This window comes from Cajanus cajan, chromosome 4 (genome assembly GCF_000230855.2).
Source record: "Cajanus cajan strain Asha chromosome 4, NIPB_CcT2T_4, whole genome shotgun sequence".
Lineage (NCBI taxonomy): Eukaryota > Viridiplantae > Streptophyta > Magnoliopsida > Fabales > Fabaceae > Cajanus > Cajanus cajan.
The window spans coordinates 28,499,329-28,505,902 of record NC_138520.1 but is presented as its reverse complement, the minus strand read 5'-3'; positions in this window follow the sequence as shown (position 1 = coordinate 28,505,902).

Genomic DNA, 6,574 nt, shown 5'->3' with positions numbered 1-6,574 from the left:
TGATCTTCAAGCCTTGAGTAAAACAAATGATGAATCTTTCAAGGCGTACGCCCAACGGTGGAGGGAGTTGGCGGCACAAATAGAGCCCCCGCTGTCGGATAAGGAGACGGTGTCCTTATTCATAAATTCGTTGACCGGTCCCTATTATGACAAAATGATAGGGAACACGACAACACTCTTCTTGGACATCATCACCATTGGAGAAAGGGTGGAACAAGGGCTGAAAAGTGGGAAGCTAGCTAAGCCTTCCCAACCATTTGAAGCTAAGAAGACCTTCGGGAAGAAGAAAGAAGGAGGAGTCAACGCCATAACCATTTCTTCATCTTCTTCCACTTCGAAGTCAGGAAAGTCGCAATATAACCCTGTGAGGAAGCTTGACAAACTTCCGACCACATATAGCGACCTCTTGCCGAAGCTAGTAGAAGCCCATCTTCTAGCTTATGTTCCGCCAAGGAAGATGGATCCACCTTACCCCGAGTGGTACAAACCACAAGATAAATGTCTATACCACTCGGGGGCACCAGGGCATTCAACGGAGAACTGTAAAGCTCTCAAATATAAGGTCCAAAACCTTATCGATGCTGGGTGGATCACTTTTGATTCAACAGCGCCCGACGTGAGCAAGAATCCTCGGCCAAAGCAGGAATAGAGAGAAGAACAAGCCACGATAGGGCCCCTTCATATTTCTCTTTTAGGGACTCATGATCAGTACCCGAGATCATGAGAACTTTTTCATGTAAATAAGGGTTTTTGTACAGTTTTAATACATATCAATAAAGAGGCATTTTTCACATATCATTCTCTCTTTTGTTCTTTTCTCTCTTTCCTCATTAACATTAATAATTCTAAACCTAAACAGAACCAATAAAATAATTATGTCTGTAATTGTTCGCTCTGACCGGGATCCGAAAGTTGAGGATGAATGGGTTGAGTTGGACAGTGATGAGGAGACCATCTCTCCGGATCTGCAAAGACTGCTAGATCAAGAAGCTCGTCTGCTCCAACCGTATCAAGAGAAATTGGAGACTGTGAATTTGGGGCAGGGCCGAGAGATAAAAGAGGTCAACATTGGGACCCATATCAGTGATGAAATAAGGACACATGTTTCCGCTATGATTATAATAAAATCATTCTTTATTCTTTCTCATTGCTTCTTTTCTTGCTTATAATAAAATTCTAAACCACATTATTTTTAACCCTGTTTGAATAAACATGAATGAGGTTAAAATCATCTTAATAATAATAAACCCACATCATTTTTATGTGGAAGTGTGTGTGACAACTTGGAGCACCTTTCCTTGGCCTCGACAAGTGCCATCATGGATAAAAAGAAATCCTTTATAATAAAAGAAGCTCGGCAGGAAACCCAAAAAGGGGGCTGCGCAAAAATAAGAGCAAAAGACCCGCTAGGAATCCCACAAAAGGGTGACCTAGGCAAAAGTTAGGGTTGCAAAAATGAATAAAAACAAAAGTCCGCTAAAACGCCACAAAAGGGTGTTTTAGGCAAAAAATAAGGACAATCAAAAAACAAAAGAAATCCATGATGGTACCATGAACCGAATTCAAAAAGAAAGGTTCAAGGGAAGCTATCCAAGTTGTCAAAATCACAACGTCAATAAACAAGATTTTATTAACTTCATAAGTGTTTTATCAAACAAGCCTAAACACATAAGCCTACCTCGGCTAACCATTCTTACAAAAACCATTTTTGAAAAATAAATCCCCTCTAAAACACAAACTTCAGAATAAAAGTATCTTTCCCTTCTTTTCTCTCTTGTCCCAAATGATTTTAGAATAATCTAGTGGAAGCATGGAGAAATAAATCATCACTGATAATGGATCTAATCTGAACAACAAAATGGTGGAAGAACTGTGCCAAGAATTCAAGATCCAACACCGTAACTCTTCCCCATATCGGCCGAAGATGAATGGGGCAGTCGAGGCAACCAATAAGAACATCAAGAAAATAGTGCAAAAGATGGTTGTCTCATTTAAAGACTGGCACAAGATGTTACCCTTCGCTCCTCATGGCTATAGGACTTCAGTACGTACATCTACAGGAGCTACTCCATTCTCCCTCGTTTATGGGATGAAGGCAGTTCTACCCGTCGAAGTCGAGATACCTTCTCTAAGGGTAATCATGGAAACAAAACTTTCCGAGATAGAATGGGTTCAAAGCCGATACGACCAGTTGAACCTTATCAAAAAGAAACGGCTGAACGCCATATGCCATGGTCAAGCCTATCAGAGGAAGATCAAAAAGGCTTTTGACAAGAAAGTCCACCCTCGAGTCTACCATGAGGGAGAGTTGGTAATGAAGAAATTGCTACCAACTCAAAAGGACAAAATCGGAAAGTGTGCCCCAAATCACGGAGGACCATACGTGGTAAAACGAGCCTTCTCAGGAGGAGCATTGATCCTCACAGACATGGATGGAGAAGAACTTCGATACCCAGTCAACGCTGACGTGGTAAAGAAGTACTATGCTTGAAGACGTTGCTTGCATAGGCCCGCTAGGATGAAAACCCAAAAAGGGCGTCCTAGGCAAAAGTTAGGGCAAAATAAAAAGCCCGCCAGTACAAGGGTACTAGGCAAAACAAAGGCGAATTTATCCCCGCTAGGATACGTCCTAGACAAAAATTAGGGGCAAAAGAATAAGATGCAAAAACAAAGCAAGCAACGATCACTTGAATCGAAAACCGAAAGGCGGATCAAGTGATTATCTTCTAGAAGCAAGCGTCTTGCAGCATCTACGCTCCTGGCTCAGACATCTCACCCGAAGCAATTAGGGGAGCGTAAAGAGCAACAATTACAGATATAATTGTTAAGCCCAATGTATATAGCTTACCCTGGCCAGCCATTCTTCAGAAATTTCTTTCTGTATATCTTTCTGTAAAAACACTTGTGAATATCAATAAAATATCTATTCACTTTCTCTTCTCTCTTGACCATGTGATTATGCCTCTAAAATTGGTATTTCATAAAAATTGTACGAAATTCCTTTAATAATCAGTCAATAAAGAAAATTGGAGGGGTTCCTATAAAATCCGTAATCTCCTGTGAAAAAGGCTCACAAAGATATTCCCTCATGTCGACGACAGAAATTCCTCCAAGAAAAGGAGGATAGGGAGAGCCATTCATTTAAAAAAAAAAAAAAGCATTAATAAAATAATCAAACTTGCATTTGTGCATCACACACACATTAGTTGCACATTCAAAGACCTTATCATGAGGCAATTGCATAAAATAGAAAAATAGAAAAATTGCTTGTGTATGACAACAGTCAACAGAAAAGGCCAAAAAAAAAACGACAAAAAGGCAAAAATACAGAAAAAAGCCAAAAAATGACAAAAAAGGCAAAAATACAGAAAAAGCCAAAAACGACAAAAAGGCAAAAGATTTAGAAAATCAATCGCATCGAATAACTGAGCCTGGAGAGGCTTGCCGAAATAATACTCGTACAGAATAACTGAGCCTGGAGAGGCTTGCCGAAATAATACTCCCACAGAATAATTGAGCCTGGAGAGGCTTGCCGAAATAATACTCTCTCAGAATAACTGAGCCTGGAGAGGCTTGCTGAAATAATACTCCCTCATCAGAATAATTGAGCCTGGAGAGGCTCGCCGAAATAATACTCCCCAGAGATATCTCAGCTTCCACTCACGGGCCAAATTCCCCAGTGAAAGCTATCAAACCAAGATCAGCAAGATTCCCCAAGGAGGGCTTGATAGTCTAAACAGAATATCCGAGTCGAAAGGACTATGACCTCCTCAGTGGAGGATAGCTTTCCAACTCAAGCGATGAGTGAAGCTAAGTCTGAAGAGGCTTTCTAAATAATACTCTGGGATATATAAACTTTAAATCCCCACTCGCCTACTCAGAGGCACCCCTTCAAAAATCACAAAAGACAAATAACCATTCCCCAAGTGGAATCCAGCTCTCAGCCAAACATCAAGCGTCAAGATGATCTGCCTAACAGAAGAGGCTAATCACAACAAAACGACAAAATCCCCCAGCGGATGATAGCCTACACAGAGGCAACAAGATCAGAAAACCAAAAAGAGTCACCCGAATAAGGATAACCGGGATACTCCACCATCGTCGAAAGGACGTCAGCCAATCATAAGGCATCGCTCACATCAGAAAGAGCATCTTCGTGTCTACACCCCAAGGAAACAGAAATTCCTCAATGGGCACCAACTACGAAAGTTGGGACACAAGAACCTATGAATAACTGCACATCCCCTAGACGGATCCCTGCGTTATCCAGCCCTCAGCGGCATCAATATCAAAAACAAACTGTCGAAGCAGCATCGTGGACTGTGGAGACAAAACCATCACAGATCCCTGGAGAGGGCAAACTCACATTGCCAGTGTCGTCAAGAACACGCTGGTATAGCCTGGAGAGGCGGTACTCGGCTACCCCGAGGTTGTCAAGAACACGGAGGTATGCAACTACCACGAGGTTGTCAAGAACACGTTGGTATAGCCTGGAGAGGCGGTACTCAGCTACCCCGAGGTTGTCAAGAACACGGAGGTATGCATGAGCCTGGAGAGGCGACGACTAATACTCACCCTGGAGATGGCAAACTCAACCTGGAGAGGCTACTCAACAATTTTCCCACCTGAAGACACTACAAGTCGGAAGGATGGCTTATTCCCCGGACAATTGGGTCAACTCCTTTACTTATCAAACGGTACACCAAAAGGCCTTTTGACTAAGTAAAGGGGGGGCAGCTGTAGACCCCTAAAATTGTCCGGGTCGGAAATAAGACTCGAAGACTCTCAAAGATCAAAGGAAAGTCAGCTAGAAGGACTCCCAGAAGACCATAGGATGACTATCTGTAGGTTTAGAGGTCTTAGAGTAGCCAAAAATAAGAAAGTGGGAGGTTTGGAGCTCAATACGGCCTCCTTGGAGTTTAGTACGGCCGTACTGCACATTTTGTACTACAATACGGCCGTACTGAAACCAATACGGCCATATTGAAGTTTCTGTATTTCAATACGGCCGTACTGAATTCAATACGGCCGTATTGAAGTACAAAAACTCAATACGGGCCGTATTGATCCCAGGGGCCGTACTGCGCCTCATCCCTTTAAATAGGACGTCATTTGGACGTCATTTGACTTTTCCACACAGTTTTGACTCTCTCCTTGAGTATTCTGGGGTTTTTGAGCAGTGTTCTGCCCTAGAAATCGCTCTGAGAGTCAATCCGACGAAGTTCTTGAGTCACGAGCCATTTGCTTGAGTCTCGAACTTAGTCGAAGGGAAATCTTTTGGATTTCCATAGTAAAAATTATTTTTTAGGAAGGAGCGAGCGAGCTTGTAGGGGGAGGGAGCGCCAAAAAGCCTCCTAACATCTGTTTAGATATATAAAAGCACGCTTCAAGAGGTTTTTCTTAAAATCCCTTCTTTTATTGCTTTCTGATTGTCGCATATTTAATATTGTCATCATGTAGATATTTAATTTATAATCGTTTATAATAAATAGGGGTAATTTAGTAATTTTACACTGTTATTTATGAAATAATCCATCATAGGGAACCCAAAAGGGGCGTTGTGGGGTGCTAACACCTTCCCCGCACGTAACCGACTCCCTTACCCAACTCTGGTTGTAATGGCCAAAGTTGATTTATAAAAATCAATTGCCTTAAATCTTTTTCCAATGTTTTGAGTAAAACATTGGTGGCGACTCCAAGAACCCTAATTTTTGCGAAAACCACTAATCCATAGAGGGTCCCGCTTGGGATTAATATGGATTGGTGAATCATTTAATAAAATTGGTAGCTCGACAAGGTCTCAGTTTGAGAATAAGTCGTTCTATCAATCCACCATTTTTCAAAACTTTAAAACGAGTCCAACCATCGTCGCGAATGCCAAGGTCCGTTTCGGCGGGTGGCGACAGTGTGAAGAAACAAGCTCCGATGATTCTGAGACTGAGAACTTGATGGCATCCTTACTTGCATGAACTTGAGATGATGAGCAAGGAGGAGGACGCCTTCTCCAAGGATCAAGTTCTTCAAAGGTGGACCAAGGTTTTAGGGTGGATGATGATGGAATGGACGAAAATGAAGGTTGGGTAGAAGGTGTTTGAGGAAATGATTGAGAATGGTACTCTAGGGTTGGCTCACTTCATGATGATGAAGGCCACTTCTAGGGTTGTTTCTCTCAAGGTGGAGATGGTAGGGTTTGGCCGAAAATAGCCAAGGGTGACTAAGGAAAGATATAAAGGCACTAAAGGCTCTCTTTATATTCAATATCCAAAGTATTTACAAGGTGTGGGGTGTTGGGTATTTATAGGAGGGGAGGCATCTAGGATTGCATTTGGAGTAGGTAAATGCATTCCAAATGAAATGCAAATGAACCCTAGATGCAACTTGGTGGCCAAGGATGGAATCTTTGGGTTTAGATTGGCTATATCTAGGTGCATGATAAGACCATGCAACCTTTGCCCTCCACTTGGGCCTAAGCCTTTCTAACACCAAAAATAGATCCAATGAACACCAAAAAAATGCGTCACCCTTCTAGTTAACACCCTAGCCCAAAATTAAAAACCCTAATCATCTAGAGCAC